Here is a 25385-nt window from a genome sequence, read left to right as displayed (position 1 = left end):
GAAAATGCGAAAAACTCAACCGTTTACACTAGAACTAATAATATTGTAGAATGCTCTTTTGTGGTAAAGTAAGTGGTGCAATACCACATTTACGATTGCATAAATCTTATGCGTCCCCTGGTGATAATGCTGAAGGGAGACTATGTATAAATGATTTTCAGCACGCACTCAGTATAATAAATTATTTTTCAAAAAATGTCCTTTGTTTGCTGCACTCCAATTAAGTCAGTATTTACCGCAACCGTCACCAGAAAAATGAATTTTAGCAGAGAGTTTTTCCAATTTTTGGAATCGAATCATTCGTCAGGGCAATATAAATGAAAAAAGTATACGTTTTCAGCAATTAAGTAATTATGTAAATTCTGCTGTATTACTTAGTTATTAAATTAGTTGAATAATATTCAAAAACAAGAGAAAAATAGAGAGAAAGCGAGAGGGAGCGAGAGAGAGACAGAGAGAGAGAGAAAGAGAAACATGTTTTCATTGAGATAAAGGAGAAAGCTCCAATGCACCAAACTTATCCTGCATCGCTAGATAAATCGGGGTCACTTTCAATGTCAAATATGTATATCGATTTCGTTTTTTATTGCAGAAAATCCTACTTTCAAAGTTACTTACGTATAGCTATTTGACTTATGAGGTTCAGCGTTTAACATAAATATCTCTTTCAGTTTGGGTCGAGATGTCTACAATGTTTTCCAAGCTCTTCACACTTGATCATGGAGATTTCTTAAATTGTGGATTCTGGAAATTGGTTTTATGCTGGATCATGCAAGAACATGTTTGTACTAGCAAATAATTAGACGATCTCAATATTGAAAATATGTTTGCGTGTCTTCCATGCAAACATTCGTTTTTCGAACGGAACATTTCGATCCTGCATGTCAAGAAACTTTCATCATTTATGGTTCTTCAAGCTTGAAGAATTTTGACGAAAGCTTCGCATTATTTTTGGTTTATCGAACGCGGTCAAACATCAATAAGTTTCAGAATTCGTTTGATTCGTTGGGATAAAAGAAATTGAAAAAAATAAGGGGAAATAAGTTTTGGGCTCAAATACTCGTTTTTGGTATGAATTTTGTATCTACTAGTCCTAATAACTATATGTATATCGGAACGCATCATAATATTGAGATATATCAAGGATATAAAGTCATTGTTAATATGCTTGAACGAATTATATTTTTAAAATGCTCATATAATGTATAAATAACTAATAAATATTAATTTAACGAAATTATTGTTAAATATCAAAAATAAGAAACTTTAAAAAATATTACACATTATGCTTGACAACTATATAGGGTGTTCCTGAACTACCTAGCCAAACTTCAGGAGGTGGTTCTACACATCGAATGCTACCAAAAATATAAGATAGAAAATTTTGGAAAAGTAAGCCCGTTTTGAAGAAATTTCATTTTTTAATTTTTGAGTACTTGTCGTGCTTTATAATCTACATGCCCCTGTATCTTCCTTTGCATTATCGCTATAAAAATTCCAATATTACCGTGGGAAAATCACTTAAATGTTTTATTTTAAACAACCATTGTGAGTTCACATTATTTGCACTTTGCTGACTTTTCAGCGGCTTGCACATAAAACTTTTTTAGTTATTTCTCTTTGTTAAATTGTCAGTTGTCCATTGCTCCAAAAAATTCCTCATCTTATACCATTTTACACTTGATGAAAAATACCTACAACCGACCTTCAACCGTGGCACGTTTTCTTGAGTTTACCTTCTTTTTAAAAGAGTGAAAGAGGTGTCAGTTATTGAAAATCACTTGCACAGAAAAAAGCTATATTTGCAAAAAATTGAAGAATGTTTTAAACAAAACACTATAAGATAAAAATATTGCTCAAAATGTTCTCTTTGTTGGTACGAACACAACATACACATATACAGTTTTTCTCTGTGCAAGTTGTTTTCAATAACTGACAGTTCCCTCACTCTTTTAATAGTAAACTAAATTCAAGAAATAGTACCACGGTAGAAAGGTACTTGGTTGTAGATATTTTTCGTGAAATTTGAAATGGTATAAGATGAGGAATCTTTTGGAGCAATGGACAGTTGAAAATTTAACAAAAAGGAAGAAATAAAAAAGTTTTACATTCAGGTTTTTGAAAAGTCAGCAAATTGCAAATAATGTGAACTCACAATGGTTGTTTAAAATAGAATATTTAAGTAGCTTTCCAACGATAACATTGGAATTTTTGCAGCGATAATGCAAAGAAGATACGGGGGGATTATAAAACACAAGTTCTCACAAATCAAAAAATGAAATTTCCTCAAAGCGGACTGAGTTTTCCGAAATATTCTACCTTACATTTTTGGTAGCATTTGATGTGTAGAACCACGTCTTGAAGTTCAGGGACACCCTGTATATTGAGACTCCATAACAAACTAGCCAAATAGGCTGCGACGACCTGACTGATGTGTTCCATTGTTTTATGCGTATACTTTGTCACCAGTAAACGCACAGTTTTGAAAAATTTTTCAAAATATGGTCCAAAGTGTGCCTATTTCCTAAAAATGAAGAAAAATTATAATTTCTCGTCATATTAAAGAAAAATCAATTTAAAAAATAGCAGAGGACTTAAAATTGTCAAAGTCATTAGTCGAAAATATTGCATAATAAAATATCATAATGATAGAGGTACAACTGAAATTAAAAGGAGTACTGGTCGTTCTCAAATTATTCAGGAAAGAAATCGATAAGCATTAGTAAAAATATGCAAAAAGCAGAACCGGAGCACTTTGCGCGAAATTAGTGCTAGATGGAATGATTAATGTGATTTAAATTTATTTAGAGAGTACTGTCGAAAATGGATACATAAATTCGAATTTAGTTTTTACAAGGTACTTTTCTTTTTACAAGGTGTGTTACTTTTTAATTGCTTTTTATAGTTGTCGTTGGGCCAAAGAAAAGCCACTTTTGATAGCTACCCAAAAAAGAAATCGATTGACTTGGGCAAAATCAAAAGTTTCCTGGACTTATAAGGGTTGAAAGAAGGTTATCTTTAACGATGAGTCCAAATATGACATCTATGTTGAAGATATGCGTAAAGAATTATACGGACAAAACAAGAGGCCTTTCACAAAGATTGTTTAAAACGAACCGTTAAGTTTGCCAAAGGTCAAAGGGTTTAGGGATGCATGTCTGCTAAGGGATTAGGTCAGATCGAGTTTATAGACGGTACAATAAATGCTGAGAAGTATAGACGGATGTTACAAAACAAATTACTTTCGAGCACTCGTCAGTTGTAGGGTGACCAAAATTTCATTTTTCAACAAAACGGTGCTTCTGGTCATACTGCCCGTTCAACAAAGCAGTGGTTTGTCGAAAATAATATTAACTTAATCTCTTGGCCTTCAAGCAGTCCTGATTTGAACGTAATTGAATGGACTTGACACGAAATGAAGAGATATCTAAGAAATAATTATCAAAGGTGCCTTGAAGTTCTAAAATTAACCATTTAAGAGATTTGGAACACACTTACACCTTTTTTTGATAAATTTTGTGATAAATTGGTAATAATTATGCCTGCAAGAATTCAAGAAGTTATCAAAACGAAAGGCGATGTTACCAATTATTAACTGGAGCTAAAATTTGCTGCGTCCCAATTGAATAATTGTCAAGTATAATATGCAATATTTTGTAAAGTTTGTCATTTTTCGGATTTAACAACAATTTCGTTAAATTCGTTTTTTTAGTTGTTTATGCATTGTACAAGCATTTTAAAAATCCAATTCGTTTCAAATATTAATTATCATTCGCTTTAAAATTTTCATAACTTTAAAAATTTTAATGCGTTCCAATATTGTATAGTTGTTAGGGCTCGTATTTCTGCCCACAGTTTTGAATGTGTTGAGTGTACTGAAATAGAAACAAAAATTTAATTTTTTGGTACTTCAAATTGGCAAAACAGATTTTTCGTAGTCAGGGTCCCCTAAGGAGCAATTGCAAGTCGGTGAATAAAAAAATGTTAAATTTATTCCATGTTTACAGAATTAACCAAATTACATCGACACTCCATAGAAGGAAAACAAGCAACTTTTCAATAAGGCAATCTTAACTGAATCGCTTTATGTTAAATCAGAGTTTGAATTGGGAGAGCATAGACCTTCCAATTGTGTCGTTCTCGTCGACCTGCTAAACTTAGTTATAAACAACAAAAAAAAAAACACAATCAAAACCTTTCCATTGAAAATTGAAAAACCATTTACCCTTTATCTTCTACTTTTATCGCCCCATCTTGTGCGTGGGATCATCCAACGACATCTCTCTTCATTCGGAGAATTTCCCCCTTCTCCTGCAGAGCCCTAATCCTTACATTCTATCACAGTTCCCCACATTAAGTCGCGGTTGAACATAGTGGTTTCAGATAAGAAAGCACGGTTGGGGACCTCATTCTACTTAGCTTTGAGGGTGGAACATACTTCCGAGCACTAATACCATGAAAATCACAACTTCCATTAAACATCTTGTTTGAATCATCTAAGATTTGTTATCGATACGAAAACATACAAAACATTTACAATATGCCTTTTGTAAAGGCACCAGCCATAGGCCGAATGATAACAACTATACAATAGTTTCTAAATATAAAAAAAAATCTATAGCCTTTTTTCTAAGCGTACAGGTAACCGGTCGAATCAAAGTAACGATGCACGACACGAAATAATATACTATGTATGTATGTACTTCGTATTTCGTTCGTATATTCGAATTGAAATATTTCTACCTCTTGGAGATATGGAAAAATAATTCCGCAACTCATAATTTTATTTAATTTTATTCTCATGCTAAACATCTTAGACACACGGTATTTGAATTTTTATACTTCTATGTACATATTCGAGATATGAAAAGTTAATTCAGTAAATGAAATTAAATTTGAAAATAAACAAAAAAAAAACCTGGAAAATGTATTCTTTAAACATCTTACTAGAAATTAACAATACTTATGGCATCACCAATTTTGGGAATTTCAATTTTCGAACGTAATTGATGATAAATTTATATTGCCGGCATAGGGCACATGTCAATTGTTTGAGACGGCTGCGTTCGAAATTCACTTTTAAAATCACATTTATTAAATCAAATTTTATAAATAATGACAACATTTTTTCATTCAATTTCAGGACAATTTTTAAGACAGAAACTATGCTACGTTCAAAACTTCGTTTTGAGCAAAAGGGTTTTCATGAGTTTCGATGGTAAAATATCAGCAAATTTCAATATTCGTTTGACCGTTTCAACGAACACGTTGTTCTAATTTTCTGGGACCACTAGAGCATAAACATCACTTTTAATCATTGGAATCGGATGAAACATCGTCAAGTTTAAAGTTATTTTTGTTGGAGCTCAAAGAACTAACTTGATGCTTTTGAACAAAAAATCTGTTTTTTGAGCTCGGATACATTGTAAATTTCTATCTATCCCCTGTCATTAATCTGTATAATTGAATCATCTCCTCGAGTGGCGTATTTGCTCTGCAGTCCTTCAATGCGCCTAATTACACATTCCCAGACTCTGAGTCTCAGATATTTGGATTGACATCAGAACAACATCCCTCTCATAACAGTATCTCTAGCTCTAATTTTCCTATTGTCAAATGACCGAATTTCCGACACTCCATTAAATATAGACCCTCACCGATTCTCCTTTAATATGCCTACTTCCAGTTCTCTTAACGCACTTAACGCATTATTCTTCATTACAAATTTTGATGCTTATTGATCAAAGTCTTTTCGGCCACAGAAACGTTATGGCCAAGGCACGAAAGTTCGTTCACATTCTCTCCAACGGAAATCGATCACCTGAACTATACCCACATAAGGTAAAAACCCATTGGCAATTACCATTAATGGGTTGTTAGACAGGTGCGTACACAGCCTTTATAGGGTGGCGTGCGGTGACTCATTTCAAATATCAGCCTTGTTGACACGAATTCCGGCTTAGAAGGGTTGAAAAGGGAAAATTACGACTGGAGGGAGCAGATGCATTAATTCCTTATACGTTTGTTATCATACGCAAATTATATCTGGGATTTTCCACCATAAAAAGGCAAGAAAAACCCTCTTAACCTAAATAATGCTTCAGAGCCCAATTGGAAACTCTCAACCAAAGCATGGAGTAATAATTAAAAATCATCGAACAATTTAATCTAATTTGTCCCGGAAAATTCCGAAGGCGATTTACGAGAGACGTATCCGGGATTCACGGTAGCCGAGCTAATTTCGATTCACACTGTGGTAGCGTGCGCTGACCACAATCAAATAATGCGTGTACGGAATCAAACAATGCCTTCAAAGGATTTAAATAACAGAAACTGACTGGAATATCCCACTGTTGTTCTCTCAGACCAAATTAGTATTATGGATTGCTATGGACTACAAAATTGAAAGCCGAGTGTTTTGCACCCTGATGATGAATGATGAAACCACACGAGAATGGTAGATACAGAGTTCAATAAGTTGATGAATAGTTAATTAGATATTGTCACAAGAACAATCTGATTTTCGAATTGTTTTGCGAGTTCATTGGTTAATTAATCGAATGTATCCGTCATCCATCTAAATATTATTATTATACGTCGAAAAATTTTGTTAACCGCAAATCTTCCGACGTCGAAAATGGGGTGAGTTTTTTCCAATTCAAAGATCTCAGTAACTAGCAGAGTTAAGAAATCGGTTAAATGGCCGAACCTTTACGGTTTTATGCCACTTAAATCCTCGTTCAATGTTCTTATCCACGGTTTAACATATAATTCTTAGTTTAATATTTAGTTTTTGTTTATTTTGTAATTCAAATTCAGTTTATTTCAATGATGTAATTTTGGACTATAGTTTGGATTATAGTCCGTTTGGATGACGGAGGCATGGGACAAGAGCTTTTGGTAATTGATTGGAGTGTTGCGTTCAAGTGGAAGAGCTTCCTCCCAATGCGTCATTCATCCGTACATATGACGAACAGTCTGATGGTCACAGAACTGTACCATTTTGGAAAAATTGCTTCTCGGAAATACATATACCTTTCAAGGATTGATAATCTGGTCCATTCATTCGTCATTAATCACGATATCTAAACATACGATGAATAGTCTGATTGGCAACAAGACACATTAACTTTTGTTCAAAGTCATACGTTTTAATACTGAGTTCTTAGTTTAATATTTCGGACATTTTTGTGTTCACAATTTACGCTTTATATCAAGCAATTACAGTAATTTTGGACAATAGTGCTTATGTTATCCGGATACTCCGGATGACGGATGTACGAGATGTAGTTTTACCCTTTTTTTGTCCGATGCATTCATTGTCCGACATCGGACAACCGACGAAACCGAATTTCCGCGCTATTTCTGGATCATCAATATAGCAATCGGAGCCTCAGAAGTAATGCAATAAATGCCTCAAAGGGAGAGAGTTAAACTAGAAAGAAAACTTAAATATTGGAAGAAAATCCTTCTATTTATCAAATAATACCAAGCAGCCGGCTATATCAGTGAAAGCAGTTTACTTTAAAATAGTATTTTGCATTCAGTTCTTACCTTCAAAGTTTCCATGTTTGTATCAAAATGCTATCAGCTTAGCCTCCAATGGAAACAGACTGTGTAACTTTAAGGTATTTCCATTATTTACCAGGCTGCAACTCGCGAAACTATCTTTTGCTCCTATAGCCGGAAAGTTTCCCAATTAAATGCCGAAAGTTCAGAAGTTTTTCGCATTCACTTGACAATCCCGCAACTAGCATTAACCTCTTGGTAACTTCTACATCTCGCTTATTTTCAATGATATTTCCATATAATTGAAAATTTGTAGGTACAAAACAAACATGCCAAATCTTTGGTGCTGAAACATTAAACTTATACAAGCACCACCAATGCTGGAGCTTTTCAAGTTTTAAAATTCCTGTCGCAGAGATGCTACAGCAGTTTCATTTAAGCCTTATCTCCTGCTGGATTATTCCATGGATAGGTATATTCAAAGATAATGGGTAGAGAGCTGCGGAATGCTAAAAACCAGCCAGTGCAACGGCTCTTATCAAAACATTATGCTTTATCAAACTGAAATTTTGGCCTTTGGGGAAAAACAACTTTAAGCTTTATCATACTTTTTACACATTTGGCAATAAATACGGATCTGTCTTGAGCTTTTCCGCAAGTTCTGTTTAAATCTATGCGAGTCGAACGATAAATCTCGCAGGTGAACAATTGAAATTTACGCTTTTCCTGTCCCATTTTTCATTTGGCCGGAAAACAAAATACTTCGCATGTCGAATAAAGAGTTATTGTTAAGCTTTCAATGGATTAAGTTTAAGCTTTAAAATTGAACTGTTTGGTTCGGAAGTCATATCATAAATCGCCATGGAGGGATAATATGAGGTAGTTACACTCTCGTGTGATGAAAGTGCTTACTCGTTATCCAGAACGCTCCAAGATAAAGTGCTTTATAAAACTTAATGTAAGTTTTGAGGCAAAAGGTAATGCAGCTGGTCTAAAGAAGTAGTGAGAGGAACAGGAAATTAATGAATAGTTTACTTAAAGACAGCTTCCCACGGTGCATGAGTCGTTGAGCTGAGGATCTGGTTTTATGTAAAAAATAATCATGTCCACATTTAGATTTTTAATTTAGATTTCGGATATTTCGTTGGTAGATCGTTTTTTCGTTCCAACATTTGGTTAGATTGTCCCCCAGTCCATGAAAAATATTATTTGTGAGCTTTCGTGGTGTGTATTTGCAACTTATATTCCGACAGAAAATTAGAACTCATTAAAAGAAGGCACGCCCCCAAATTCATCATTTTCTTTCAAAAATCGAAAATATCTCATGATATTTTTCAAAAAACAGTGCCTTATCCGAAAGCCCCCAAATTTTTATCATAATACAATTATCTTATAAATTTTTTTAAAAAGCAGTTGTCATTTGGGGAACGATCTAAGTGTGAAATAAGGAAAATTCTTATATCGTATATTTGCGATTAATAACGATTTTGAAAAGTAGGAAATTCTTCGTTTGAAATCATGAATTGCTCGTTAAATTTCTGATAAATCACCAGTGATTTATCAAAATTTTTTTAGAAACTTGGTGATTTATCGGAAACAATGTGATTAGGTTTAATAAGAATATAATACGCCTCCGTTCGTTTGTTGAATTTTAAACTCGAAAAATTATTCATTTTAAATCATTTCCCATAAAGTTCCTTGAAAACAGTCGTGTATATGGGTGATTTGAGAAAGGCACTAAGTGTAAAACGAAAATACGTCTATATTTATAAAGTTCTTAATATTGAAAATTTTAGTAAAATTTATTTGAAAGTGATACGCCACTGAACTTTTTATAATTTTAGTGAAAGTTATCAAAAATCGATACTGTATTTGTGAGAAGAGAGATATGTGGCACCAGAAGACTACATAATTTTTTCAGTTTCCCTAGTTTTAAAATTTTGCTACGTTATATAGGAAAATAGCACATCTGCGAAGATGGTTTTAAATCTAGAGAATTTTTCATCTAAAATCGAAATTATTTCAAAAATCAATAATGTATTTGAGGGGCTTGGGGGAAGAGCAAAGTGCTAAACGAGAATACGTTCATAATTGGGAAATTCTCAATACTTAACCGTTTGTTAAATTTTAATGGAAGATGGTACGCCGCTGATTTTTTGAAAATGATTTCATAGCCTATAAATTGCTGTCTTAAAATTACAATTTTTACATAAAACTTCTCAAAAATCGGTGGCTATTTGTGAGAGGGGAAGTGTGTGTGAGAAATTGGAAAAATGAATATATTTTAGGTTGAATTTCAAAGCCATAAAATTCTCAGCGCATTTTGCAAAAATATGAAACGAGAGTTGTCTATATTTGGTAATTTTTGCAGAATTTCTTAAAATCACCACGTATATTAATATGTTTATACACTATACAGGGTACCATTCTCGACACAGGAAAACAGATTATAAACGTTTTGGAAGTTTTCGCTATAGTCCAAGGCCTCGATTTGTATCTAAACCGTTAATTTCCTGATTTCCCCCTCATTCTCATATCTGGCAAACATCTCTTTATGTCTTATCATATTCTCCCCATTTCACGGTGAGATCGAGTTCCTGAGTAGTGAACCCTGAACGGTTTTCCAGGCATTTCCAAAACCTCATCAATTTCCAAAATAGGAAATCTCTGGGCTTAATAATGAAACGACACCTCCGGGCTTCGTAAAGTATATATTTTTGGCAAAACCAGATTATTTCTTTTTCCAGATGGCCCGTATTTTCGGTTTTCGTTTTAATATATTATCTCCCGCAATATGTTGTTCTCCATTCTTCCGCCGCTTTAATATTCCGCTGGGCCTTTGAAATACCGATGATATAAAACAACAAAACAACCGCTTTGAGTCCGTAATTTTGTTTCCGGATAAATTTATTTATTAATTTCGGGATAATACCGGTTTACTGACAAAAAATGTCTCAGAGTTTAATTTATACGAAAAGTTGTGGGTTTAATCGGAGGTGGAGAGCATACACTCAATATTGACTGTGAACAATTTGGAACGAAGCTTTTTCTTGCGGGGCTTCGCAATTTGACTAACTCCCCAAATAAGAACGAAGAGGAATCAATTTTTCAAAGACCACCTCCCCCGGGAATTTCCTCACAATGATTCTTAATTGTTTTTTTAAATCTTTACTTATCGTTCATTCATGGGATCTCGATCAAAATTTAAAATCATCCGTGAAACTCTATCTAACTGTGGTGCATATTAAAGTGTCACTTAGGACCGCACCCCATTTAGCTTATTCAACGTTTTAAGGGTGAAAGTCTCCCCACATTTATTGTCCAATTAATGGCACAGAAAAGAATCTATGGAGTGTAAAACTTTCAAGATACTCATTCAAGGTTATTTCCCCTTCCTCTAACTGCAATTCAAGTGATCGTAAATTCCTCATCATGAACCTTTTTTTTGGAAAATTCTCCCAGATACGGCTGCCAGGCCTTTGTTGACCCTTAGTCAAATTATTATTATCAATCTCCTGGAAGATATATCAGGAGGATAATTTCCATCTAGAGTATTCTAATTGAACTTACGGTTCACCAGCAATCCAATTCTGGGTTTCAGAACAGTTAATACTTCTGAGGTAGTGAAAGATCCAGTTGGGCGAATTTGTGCAAGTTGCAACTTTAATACCTTCATGTGGCTATAACTATAAGAAGAATTTACGGCTTTGGAGATTCCCTGGAACGCTCGAGATATTAAAAATTCCTCAGTTCAAACTATAAAATTTTCATTTCCACCCCATTAATCATTCGGATGTAAGACTATCCAACAGGAAGGCAGATTCTAATGCAATTTGAAAGGAAACTTGTTGCTGAATGATGCATTAAGGTGTACCTACTAACCATTTCTGCGTTCATGGAAGAGAAATATTACCTTTCCAGATTAGGCCAGAATAATAAAGCATTGCGGTTAGCGTCAAATTCGATTTGGACGAGGGCAGCAAACGGGCAAATGAAAGAAGTTAAATCTAATGGACATGGAAAATCATTTTGCGCTAAAACGTTTAGAATCCAATATTGTTTCCATTACGAGTCATATTATCATTTAGTTTGTCGGCGAACTGAATTCGCATTTATGCATTTTTTTGGCGGTCCCTGCCCATATTGGTTTGTAAAATTAATATAATTTGCAATTTAGTTAACTTTATAATAATTTGTTTGCCAGTATTATCACCGAGGAAACAAAATTATTATCCAGGAGTAAGGATTATTCATAATTTAGCTTTAAAACTTACGCGAATCAACTTGAACTGGCCAGAACAATTGGAAAATAGGGAGAACTAAAAAATATACATAGATAAACAAAAATTCCATAAAAAGAGGAATATTTCCACGTGAAAAGGAGAAATCCATTTAGAAAAAACCGTCTAATGTGTAAAGAAAAATTCGAAGTGGAGAAGATATTGCCAAGCAGAAGAGAAAAAACTCCACGTACAAACGAGAGTTTGTCACATAGAGAAGAAAAAAATCCGCGTAGAGAAGAAAAGTTATACATATAGGTAAATTGTTGTTGTATGGAAAAGAAAAAATCCAATTAAAGAAGAACCATAAAAACAAGTAATGCGTAATTTTTGCCCTTTAGAGGCAAGTTTAGAATATCAGCGAATTGTGCACACAAACAATGGAATGTTTCCATGCCAGTAATCAATAGCTTAAAAACTATTGCACAAGGAATTTCTGTGTGAGGAAACTAAACATTAGTAATGTACTTCAAAAATGTCTGGAATGGTAAAACCGGGCGCACCCCCAGGAAAGAACCACCCCGTATGTTTTACCAGCAATTTGTTATATTTAATAGTGTAAATTCTCAAGAGTAGAAACTGTTCACATTTGCATCTTATGATATCAAAAAAAAACCCTGAGGCATAAAATAAGTCTCAAGTAAATTCACTGATGCCGGTTATTCTTGTATATGTATAACAAAAATCTTCTATTCACTAGTTATAAGAGTATTTGCAGTGGAAGTGCTGTAAAAAAGCTAATAATTTCTCAATCCGTTCTAAATTCATTTCTAAAAACTAATTTTCTTTACGGCACTGAATTAATTCGCCACGTTGCACCCTTCAGATGCCAGATATCAGGTTAATCCCTTGAGAAACCCGCGAAGAACCCTTAGACAAAACAGCATTAAATCTGTTTTGCGGAAGACTATAAATTGCCCGATCGATATTTTTTTATCTTGACATAGGAGAACCGCCATTATATACCCTCGTTTCATCAATAATTAATCTAATTAAGCACGAAGATCCATCGTTCCGGAGATAAAGCATATAAAACGATCAAGCATCCAAGGAGCTGTTTTAGAAGGCTTTCTGTGTTTGATGGAGGATTTAAAGCAGTTTGGTGGGTATTGAATCTTCAAACGAGCTTGATTGGCTCCATATTTTACGAGTTTTCCTGGTGTAAACTTTAGATAATAGGTAGGAGCTGAGCTGGGAAACTTGATTAATTTTAAATTCGAATTTTGTGGGAAATACACTTCATTTGAATGTCGAGTTAGGATTGAACAATGTATTTGGATTAAAAAAGTGTATTAAAATAGTAAATTTTCATTCAATCGAGTCACACGTTTCTCGTTACAACGAACTTCGTATTTGACCTCATTTATTAGAAATCGTTGATTATTTATTTTTTCCCAGTATTTCACTACGAGTGCCGATTTTACAGACCTGACTTAACTTAATGTCAAATATTAGGTCGTGTAGTATGAAATGAGTAGAATTGAATTGAAAGTTTAGTCATTTTTTTTTCATATGAAATGTTTTTATTGTCAATCGAAATATTCACCACCATTATCAATACACTTCTGCCATTTAACGGGAAGTTCATTGATTCCCCTGCTGTAAAAGCCTGCAGGCCGGGAGTCGATAAACTCTTGGAAGGCAGCTTTGACAGCCTCGTCGGAGTTGAATGTTTTCCCTACATGGACCTATCCTTGGTTACACTGAATATTAACGATAATTCGCTTCCACCACGGCTTTCAGATAATCGTTATCCACTTGAGTTTCAGGTCGTCCACGTGGTTCATTTGTTAGGTCAAAATTGCCAGAAGGAAATTTCATGAACCAACGAGATACTGTTTGCTGTGAAGCGACTTCAGTACCAAACACATCATTAATATTGCGAGCCGTCTGAGCTGTTGTGGTTCCACGGTGGAACTCATATTTCATTAACACACGAATTTCACTATTTTGCATGGCTGCACAAAAATTTTTATAAAAATAAAAGTTTTCAATAATTTTTAACACTTTAAACTCTGATCGAAAGAGAAAGAATGTGCCTTTTCCACGTAAAAAAGTCAAGTCCAAATATAGATTTAGAGTGAAGTTATTCGCAGTTGAATGTGGCATTTCGAGAATCTACTCATTTCATACTACACGACCTAATATGTCTATTTTCTCTTTACTAGGGGCGTCAAACAATTATTAAAGTGCTTTTCGTTTGGCCATATCCAATAAAATCTATGGGCCACAAATTAGAGTCTGTCTACTAACTCTGTATTTTCTTCCGATAAAATTTGTATTCCATAACACGTTTTATGCAAAAAGATATACCTTATAAGAGCCTCTAACGATCTTCGCTTTTAAGATATTTACAGTTTAAATTATGAATGTTTATCTATGAATATCCCTATTAATTATCCAATGTTTTGGTATTGCTATTGATTCCTGCACTTTCTTAGATGGCAATTTATTCGAAATTCTGGATAGCTTTATTTTAGAAGCCAACGAGACACCGCTACCCGCTCGTTACACTGTAGTGGGAGTTTCTTACTCACTAATTCATTAAAAACTTACAATTCAAGAATCTACTACTTGTGTTTGAATACATGTTTTTTACTGCCGGTAGTCCATCACGCTTACTTAAACACGAATTTGTATAGGAAAAATTTCTGTTTTTGCTATTAAAATTATCATTTCCCGCCACTGCCTCAGTGCCGTCAAATTGTATCCAGCGCTACCTATATGTATATATCGCCTCGCATCATATAACTGTTTTCAATTATTATTTGAGCTTAAAAGAAAATACAAAGGTATAGCGTACGTTCTATTATCGAAAATACTACAATAGACCCTGGATGCAGTTGGCAAATACGTCATATTTTTTATCGTCATTTAACAGCGTACTTTTGAAAAGGACGGTTATATGCGATGCAGTAACTGACTTTAGCTTCCAGCTATGTGTAGGTCGATTCGAACAGTGGTGGCAAACGAGAGTTTAAATAGTCAAAAATTAGAGATATTTCTTTAAGAGAATTTCAGAGAGAAAATGTCACCGAGTCACTGATACTTGAGTACAAATTATTAAAGAGCTTTCTCAAACACAGAAAGAAATAGGGAAGAAAACAACGTACGATCTATTCGAATGCTAAATTTAAATGAACATTTGGTTGGAAAATATTCGAGTTGAAGGTGCATATTCAATGATTAAAATAGATTGACTCTCCCATTAGTAATAAATTCATTAATATACGTACGTACCTACTAAAAGCCTAGTTGGCTGGGGAGCATAATTAGGTTGATACAGAGGTTAAAACCATCGAAATCTATGATACTGTTTATTTCATATAAAACACTTGCGGCATTTGGAATAATATTAATTAATTTAGCACAATGCAACCCATACTCAAATGCTAGCAAATCAAATCTAAAACAAAACCTCATGTCCCACTTTCATACAAATAAACTGGAATATTCCCAATTCTTCATGCAACTATTCCAAGATAACTCAATATTTCCATTAAAACTTCAGAATGGAATGCGCAAAGCCAATCACTGTGAACTAACTAACGGAGATAAATGCCACCTGAAAAGAAAATTAATAAACAACTTTGCACCTTTAGGCTTCGAAAGTTAGATAAGGCAAAGTTTCCATTTTAAATTGGTTTAACTCGCAAATTTCTAAAGTTCGGTAAAAGCCGAGGCAAGATATATTTTCGACTGCTTAATAGATAGTAAGAGTATAATTTCGTTTAAAGCTTTCAAACTTCTCAGGGTTCATTTAGTGGCGCTTACGTAACCTAGATACATGGAATCTCTCGCATATTCCCGAAAACCCTTTTAGCCTCCCGGACCTGAACAGTTGGCAAATAAGGCTTTGAATATAGTCCCAAAGGATGATTACACGTGTAGCGAGTAATTGAAGTGTCGAGTTTTATTGAGATTCTTACTTCGCAGGCCTCGGATACATTCCCCTCTTTCATAAGGCATCAATCCTCACACAAAATTGAAAATGTGTATACTCTTTGACAATACATTTTACTAACGGCCAAAAACCCAAATGGATTCCAACAATACCAGAAATAGCATTATGATGCAAAGCAAAACGGTTCTTCGCTTCACTGCCTCTGTGCTGGTGCTATTTAGCTCTGTTCCTTTTGTAAAATCCCTTTGAGATTTATACTGTATATGGCCGTCTATTACAATAAATGTTTTAATCCAACTGGCAAATCTATTGTCCGCCCATTACATTTCGCCCAAGAGGAATATTCAAACTATTTTGCCGATGGCAATTTGTTTAAAGTTCAATTAAACTGGCATCTGAGTTAGGCCATCAGTCACTCTAGAGCTTAAAGTCGAAATGGGAATATATGGCAATTGCTGAGGCATTAAAGATGGTAATTGAGTATATAGGGAAAGAATATTTTAGATTTTCTTTTAAACGAGGAAATAATTTACCTAGGAAATTACATTTTTCGACTACTTTCATATATCCGCACGAAATTCTTTCCTTTGTCTTGAACATCCATAACGTGGAATATTACAGCGGGTCTCCACGAAAAGGCTGCTGCAGAAATTGGGATTTTATAAATTTGTTCGTAGATAGTTAAATAAAATGAACCAAAAATAAAAGTATTGTCGAAAACTCTGAAACTTCTGAGCATCTCTGAGAAAAGAGACATCACTTTGAAATCTTGTTTGAATATATTCATTGAATTTGTTCCTGCATTTCCAATATAAGCCTTAGTCTGAAGCACATCGGCCTAAAATGCCTCCGAAACTCATTTTTGTAAAATTCATATATTCAGATTTCACATAATAAATCGTATTCTACGATTCCATTGTTTGGTGGCTATTGATGGAGAGGACCTGCTGTGCTAAAGTTAGCGAGACTGCAAAGAGTGGTCCACCAGCAGTGCGTACAGGACCACACCGGGAGGGGCACGCAACGTCTTGCTGGGGTAGCCGCAGGTTCCAATATGGATCAAGAAGAAGCTATGAGATAGCTCGGCACTGAGAATATTTTCAAAATCCAAAGAATACTTACTTCTCATTAGAAAACAACACAGTTCATTCATTTTCCCGATGTTAGTTAGTTGTTGATCCTGTTGAATGCTGAACACCACCCTGGGCAATGTTCGTACGTGCAAAATTTGCACTTTAGTTTCTTCTACTCCTTCAAAACTGCAGTCATTGCACACAATTCCTTAACTGGATTTCGCTGTCACATGTCTATAATATATACGGTCTTTTATCTTCAAATTCAAGCAAAAAGTATGTCATGTAACTACTGGAACTCCCGAGAATATCGAGCTTACTTCGGAGGCCGAATTCCCGAATTTGTGAAGCCGATTTTCATTCATAAGAAACAATTTTACTACGAGCGTAGGAAATCACTGCATGCATGCCCAGCTGTTGGCGGAAAATGAAAATTTTGTCTACATTTGGCAAGTTTGCACGCAGCTCGAATAATATGTACCTCTTTCAATATTCGAGAATTCTGTCCTACATCCAAATATCCTGTGTCAATATTTAAAAAATAATCTCTCCGGCCCTGTTCCTTCCAACGAGGCTCGATAGCAATCGCTTCCTGCCTTCACAGGGGCAAATTGTCCAATTTGGATTTAATGACCTGCTATAATTTCGTTCTTGATGATGGAGAGTGCTATGATTGTAAAAACGGACATTAAATGGTTTCGAATATTATATTATGGTTATAACTGAGAATCGCGTCTGTAAAGCTGAAGAACATAAGTTTTGCATGAAATGACCACGAAAGTTTGTGCACCTAGTAGGGAAAGTTACATGTTCTCGGCCGACGTTGGAAATTGATCGCCGATGCTCAGGGGGGACATCAGGGAGAATATGACTTTCTTACTACTTTTTGTGAAATTTAAGATTAATTTCATATATGTACGCTTTAAACGTAATTTATATGACTGCAGGCGTGCAGGAATAGTTTGTTTCATTTGCTTAGGTTGCGAAGAAACGGATATCCAGGTCTTATCTGAGACAATGCGACTTCAAAACACCTTAGAAAATCTTCAAAAATCACTTTTACGCAGGAATGTCCGAAAAATTAATATCGCTGATGGCATTCTTGCGTCTCCGGTGAAAAGCCACAAAATGAAATTCCTGCTTGACATCTAATTTGCTGTAAAGTCTCTTGGTCACTGCAGCTCAGTTGTTTTCATGATTATGACATCTTTTAGGGCTAAGCACTCAACCTACTCATTTACGAGAATAATTAGGTATGTGACTTGCAGCTACAGTGTTTGTCATGTGGCCAATCTAACTTTGACCATAACGTCCAATAAATAGGACTTCGTGTATGCAATTTTGGCCACTAATAACTATGCCGATGTGATCCGTTCGTAAATTGGGAACTATATTGGCATAATAATTAGCAGATACGCAATTAATGATTTTACTGTTTAATATTCGCTGGGCAGTTATTGTCACAATAAAGAACTAGTGTCCGATCCTATTGTTTCCTCATAAGTGGTCCGAAAGTTCAAATTAGCGCGAGTTTCGAATAAAGCAATTTTTGTGAGGGCCGCATACAAATAATGAAGGGTTCCGCTTGATGTCGAGCCTACAACGCAATCCGACCGGAAAAAACGGAGAACGAAAATTAGATTAAATTGTCAATGGGAAAAACTATAGCTCTCCTTTTGTTCCATTCTTTCACTTTTCTGCGTTAAACCAATCAATTTTTTCCTCATAAAAGAAGATTTATCCCTCGATGAGAAAAAAAATTTATGACAAATTTGCAGTTTAGCTCGCAAGAATCGATTTAAACAATCATGATTAAATTATCGCGTTCACTTAAACGCCAAACTTCGGAACTTGTTAGCTAACAAAATTAATGAGCATCAGCCAACAATTGAGGCCATGGGGATTTAGTCCAAGGTTGGTGGTCATTTCCTTTGTGGTCAAGTGCCACCAGCAACCGTTCGAATCGGGCCTGAATGAGCCTTAAGTAAATGCCCAACCACCCCTTAAACGATACATTAAGTAATGAATTGCCGCAGACACACGCAATAGAGACTCCAGCTTTGTTCTTAAGCTTAAAACTAGGTTCGTTGCGTATACCCGCAAGGCGCGTTTTTAAGATTTTATGAGTCAGCGTTTGAAGTTGCAAATTCTAGTTTGAAATAATGGATTGTTGGCAAATAAACAGTAAGGAGACAATTAGCAAATTGGAGCGGCTACTTTTAAGTTAATGTGCCACTTAATGTTGTTCGAGTCCGAGTATGGCCCCACCTACAACAATTTGATGAATTAGGACGCTCTGGATGTGGAAATGTTATATTTATAAGTTGCATTGGGAAGGCCGTTTCATTGTTCAGAGTTGTGGATTTAGTAAAGATTTTTCTCTGCATGAGTAATTTTTTTATTAGACGCAATAATTAGACGTTTTTTTGTATGACTGCTGGTCATTAGAGACGGACACGACACTAAGGCTTGTGATAATGACAAAATAAAACGAATTAAACTTGTTGTAGCTATAATTATTCCCCAGTGAAAGTTTTAATTTGAAATCTAATCATTTTATTTCAATAAATTCCCAAAAATTCGTCTTAAATGAGAAATCCCCCATCTCACGTCTGGTTTGAGTTTTGTGATTTATCCAAGAGCAGCAGTAATAAAATTATAAAACTTTGTCAATTTATCAATGAAGGTTCGCTTGAAATATTGATGAGAATCCAATATATCTTCGTATAAATATGTCAGGTATAAAAGATCGGATGTAAAGTATTGACGGGAGAAAATATACGACACCTGCTCTAGAGCCAAAAAGGTAAGTAGCAAACAAGTCTGAAATCATATAACTGAAAATCGATAGCACCTCTTGCAGTGCCAAGGAAATAATAACGTATTATATTGAAGGTGTATTAAGGGATGTCAATAACTAAAACGTTCTCAAAGGTAGCACAAAACAAGGTAAAGTTACCCGACTCACTATAGGGCTTTTACGGCTTCGCATGCACAATGGAGTAGGTAAGTAAATAAATATCCCCGTTTCAATTCGCTAAACCGTTAAATCCCTTGATGTTTATTTCCGAAGGAGAACCCTTCTCTTATATCCCATAGTGCCCCGATGTTGGTAATAACAGATAAGCGCAAGTTCAATAACAAAATGAAGTAAATAAAAATACAATAAAAAAGTTAATAAAACAAATCTCTTATAAGATTTTTTATTCATTTTCTTTTAAGCGCACGGGGCCTGTTTTCGCCAAGACGTTCATTGGTTAGTTCAGGTTCAGCCGGGTCAGCCGTGTATTAAATACTAATCACCCTAAAGAAAGAAGGATGGAATATAGATTGAACTACTGATTAATTTATTGGTAAATCAGTGCTTTGACTCGAAGCAGACAATATGAATAATCACATTAGTGATAATATCATTCATACAAATAACATCAATGATATGAATGAGAATAAAATGAATAAGATGAAAGACCGTGGTAGCTCATGATTTAAAGAACCGGTTTCCTCGCTTTCAATGTCAGAACCTAAAGCTCGTTGAATTTCTGATCAGAGTTTCTTGATGATCTACTGACTCTCAAATAATCCTGCGATATTCGCAAAAATCTAGATATATTCAAATAAAATTTACGGAAACTTCCATAAAGCGTCAAAAAATCTTTTGGAAACCCTAAGGATTTTTACCTTCAAGCATCTGTTTTACTATTCTGGTTGACTTAATAGATGGATGGTTAAGAAATGGCCCTCAAATAATAACAGGACAGTGATTCGTATACTCAGGCATGCTCTTTCATCTCCCAGAACCTCTCTTCACTTGTATTTGAAATAAAACCCGCGGCTGTTGGATTGATCCTTAAAGAACTTACTGCGTTCTACTGACAATCCTTTCAAACTGGCATCACCCCAACCTAAACCTAATTTCTTTGAAAACAAGTCACCGCCGATCGTTTCAAATGCTTTTGAAAAATCAAAATGCAATTTTGATGCCCTCTCCCCGCTAACCAACTTGCTGTAGATGCAGGATAGTGTGTTGTACCTATATTATAAGTTCTGTAGATCTCTGTAGAGTTCGGAAGCCAAACTGGTTCTCAAAGAAGCCGGTATGTGTTTTCAGAAATTGCATAACTCGGTTTTAGATTGCAGTTTCAAACACCTTCAAAATTCTGAAAGTAAAGGAATAAGTCAATAATTGGAGAGACATTGAGGATTACTGTTTTTGTTAACCGGTAGAAGCTACCTTTAGTTTGTTGAAGTTCAGCTGGAAATTCTCTAGTACGAGAACATTAATTCATTTCGCCATAGGACCAACGTGTAAGGATAGTCCTAGAAGTACCCAGCTTGACATATAGATGACGATTTTTTTTAAATTTGCTTATATTACACAGACCTAACCTTAAAAAGCTTAAGTCTAAAGTTTGATAGTGCTACGTTAATTTGTGTTTGGTTTGGAGCCGTTTTTAGTAAACGTTTTTAGAATTTTTGTGAACATGGAAAGAAAAAAAATTGGTCATCGTTACGTGCTTCAATACTTCCATTTGAAAAGTATTAGTCTATCCAATATCAAAGCGGAATTATATTCCACTCTGGGGAAATTTGGTCCTTCGTTAACAACTGTAAAATATTGGGTGGCAGAGTTTAAACGCGGTCGTAGGAACTTCCGAGATGAACTATGCAGTGGTCGATTAAATAAAGTGATCACTGCAGAAATTGTGGTAAAAATCCACAAAATTGTGCTGGAAGACGGTGGGCTAAAATGACGCGAGTTAGCAGATATGATAGGCATTTCAAAAAGCACTATACATTGCATTTTGACTGAACAATTGGGTATGAGAAAGCTGTGTGCAAGATGGGTGCCGAGGTTACTCACAATTGTATAAAAAGGGAGGGTTTGGCAAAGTTTCGTAGCAATAAAGCGGAGTTTTTGCGTCGATTCATAACCATGGATGAAACATGGGTTCATCATTTCATAGCTGAGACGAAAAAGCAATCAAAACAATGGACTTAAAAGGGAGAATCGATTCCAAAGAATGCGAAAACCGTTCTGTCTGCAAAAAAGGTGAGGACATCAGTTTTTTGAGCCGCACGTGGGATAATTTTTATTAACTGTTTCCCCAAAGTAAAAACTATAAACGGAAAATATTATACAAATTTATTGCAGCGTTTGAGCGAAATAATTAGGAAAAAGCGACCGCTTTTGGCGAAAAGGAGTCTTGTTTCATAAATATAATGCACCAGTTCACACTTTTGTCATTGAAATGGCCAAAATCAATCAACTTGGTTGCGAACTTTTCCTCACCCACTCTATTCGCCAGATTTAGCTCCCTCAGATTATTTTCTATTTCTAAACTTGAAAAAATAGCTCGATGGAAAGGGATTTGCCAATAATGAAAAGGTGGAGTCCGAGGTTGATGCCTATTTTGAAACATTCGAAGCTTCTTACTATAGACAGGGTATAGCAGTAATAGAATATGGCTGTGAAAAGTGTGTCAATGTCAAAAGAAACCATTTTGAGAAGTAACGTAGTATTTTTCATTTTTTTTTAAATTGTTAGGTCGAGTACTTCTGGAAATACCTTCGTATCCTGCCACTGCATCTCATTATGCCCAGAGCCGTACATCACATAAATGTTTTTTCCTAATTTTGACCTACCAAATGACAGTTTTGCTGATCTGAACCGGTAACTAAACAGATTTTATTTGACGACTATTTACATAATGAAAGCTAATACCGTGGTTTAGCGGCTTAGTTAACGAATTGCATTGATAGCAACAATGGTTGCTGCAGATCTGCAGACACAGGGCGCAACTGGAACAAGATCAATAGCGTCTTTCTCTTTTGATTTCATAAGCGCACATCAAACTTCGCCAAAATCATGTTTGAAACTTATGTTAGAAAGTATGCTGCGGGACTCCTACCGTTCAGTAGAATCTCACTCACTACATAAAACAATGTATTTCTAATTGCCTTTATGTAATAGAAAGCTATTTTTTTCTAATTTTAACCAAATGAGGCCTAAATTTTGCAGTTTTCGCATTTCTGTGATATGTATCATGTTAGAGGCTTGAGATAAAACAATGCGGTTTACACTGTCCAGTTTTTAAAGTTTGTTTTAAAGTTAATTTTAAAATTATTATACTATTTTACAGGTCTTTCGCATCCGGAACAAATCAGTGTAAACCACATTGTGTTGCTCGCTCTAAACCGTTGGCGAGTTACACATAATGGTTGTTCAGTAAATTATTAGGCAAAATTATTTAAAAAACGGTTGAAATTGGGCATGGGATTATCTTAATAGAAAATTCTAGCCAGTGGAATCCAAAGACGTACCGTCCCCGTATTCACTAGTTAGTGAGTACTGAAGTTAAGTCATATCAGGTTATGTAGAGAGAATAGCTTTGATTTCGATTGAAAGTCCTCTAAATTTGTTTTTTCCGGTTTCGCAAACAAAGGCCAAAAAACCTTCCAGTGATAAACGAACTCTAAAAGGTTAAAACCAGGTCATTGCACGGGAAAATCAAGGAAAAAGAGGAGTTTTTTGCCATTGATGCTGCATAATTTTAAACACAAATTTGCCATTAGATTTTGGAAAACAGTTGGTGAAAAACTGACTGTCCATAAATCCTAAACTAGTCGAACCATTTAAACAAGCTCTGCATTCACCTATTAAAAGTCTAAATTTAGCAACTAAACGAACAGATTTATCATGCTATGGAAACCGGCCCCTTTTGAAGACAGCCACCCGGAAAAACTTTGGTTAGAAACGATGGGAAATCTGCCCCTGGAAGAGAAGCTGAAAAAGTCAGACTTACTTTCTTTACTTGTAGCAATGCAACTGGATAACACAAAGTTCGAGCACTTATAATAGGAAAAGCAAGAAATCCCAGATGTTTTAAGAAGTTTGCTCTTCTAGTTGACTGCGATCATACCGTATGAGCTTGGATATAGAATTGCTTGGGCATAGGATATTTATTTTTCAAGTAAAGGTAAATTATGCATTGAAATGTCTCCCCTTTTTGCAAGAAGAGTTGCCATTTTTTAAGTCAGGAAATAGTAGGAGCAAGTAGGGCTCCCTGCATAGGCAATTCATTTTCTATTGGATAACGCTCCCAGGCATCACCTGGTGGAAAATTTATGCTCAAATAACGGAAAAATCTTTGTTGTTTCTATGGCATAAAATGTATGTAACATCAAATGTAACATCACTTCTACAGTTTATGGGCCAAAATATAATCCGCATCACAAAACTTTACTACAGGTCTAGTATGACCTCGATTGTATCTTCCAAATCTGAAAACTTATCCAAACTTCTGAGAGAACTGGCTATTAAGGATGCTGTAATAAATCTTTATCTGGCATGAAATAGGGTTCAAGCTGGCACGATTAGGAAATGCTTCGTAAACATTCTAAATTTCACTAAGAATGACAGTGATGAAGATCCATAAGGGTATATTCCCATTAGCGTTGTGAGAGAAAAATACGAAAGCCAGACTGAAGGGCCAGTCCGAGAAATCAAAAACTTATTAAATGAAGTGGTCAACAGGTAAGAATAGATTGACGTAAGTTAACTCTATAACATTAGACAAAAAGGCAGTCAGAGATGACATGCAGAAGTGGAGTGATGGTCGTATAGACAAACAACAAAGCGAGAGTGATGAAGAGAATGTGGAATATTGTGGAAGATGAAAATGATACAAAAAGAACCGGAGTAACTTTAACAAAAGGTGTAGACGCATTTAAAGGTTGTTCACAAAGGGGAAAGAAACAGTTTCGATTTTGACGACTAGTTGGTTCAATGAAAATGCTGAGACAGGGCTTTGCAAAAATATTTTGGGTATTTTATTTGAAATAAGAAAATGCTGACGTGTAAAGGAAAATGTGTGGACTTTTCAACGTCACTTACATCATTATTTAATCATGGGGCACATTTGAATAGCCCCTGAAATATCATAAATAGTAAATAAAGAGAACTGAAAAAGAAAGAAAATAAAAAAGAGAAAAGAAAAAGAAAAGAAGTAGATTGAGAAAACTAAAAGAGCAGAATATTGACTTGTTTCTAAATGTTCTGAATATTTATGATAACCTCTACCTGTTGCTACGATTCGGTTCCCATCAGACAACAATGACTTTCGCTATTTAAGAGAATTGCGTTTTATACCAACATTTTCTAGTCTTTCTATTCGATTTCTGTGGCTTAAGACATAAAACACCTTAGATAAATTTAGAAATATACCTATGCGTGCTCTTCTTTCTCTAATGAGATGAATAGGTTTTAACAAAAGTAAACAACACGGTTAACGTTGATGCTTCTCGTGTTTTATAAATTTCTTTAACCTGCCTTTTATACTTTTTGACATACTTTGAAACATTTCGAATTTAAAACTAATAAGAAGGCCGCTAATGTCAGCCGAAACTTATAGCACTATTTTCAGAAACACCGGGTATCTTCGCCTCTTTCTTGGGTATAATATAAAATGCACAATGTTAATGTGTCTAATCATACAAGTGCACTCATTAAATTAACATAACTACTGATTAGTTATACTGCAAATTCCCATACGTCCCATATAAATTAACAATTAACGAATGCATCCCCATGTTAACTGAAAAAACTAGGTACGTGCGTGC

General features: G+C 35.0%; 1 protein-coding gene across 4 annotated transcripts in view; it reads left to right on the top strand.

Annotated features, from left to right (window-relative positions):
- Nucleotides 1-25385, top strand: part of Fas1 (fasciclin 1) — a 125524-nt gene that overhangs the window by 902 nt on the left and 99237 nt on the right. The window lies entirely within an intron of this gene.

The sequence above is a fragment of the Euwallacea similis genome, chromosome 28 (genome assembly GCF_039881205.1).
Source record: "Euwallacea similis isolate ESF13 chromosome 28, ESF131.1, whole genome shotgun sequence".
Lineage (NCBI taxonomy): Eukaryota > Metazoa > Arthropoda > Insecta > Coleoptera > Curculionidae > Euwallacea > Euwallacea similis.
This window is presented reverse-complemented; position numbering and strand designations above follow the sequence as displayed.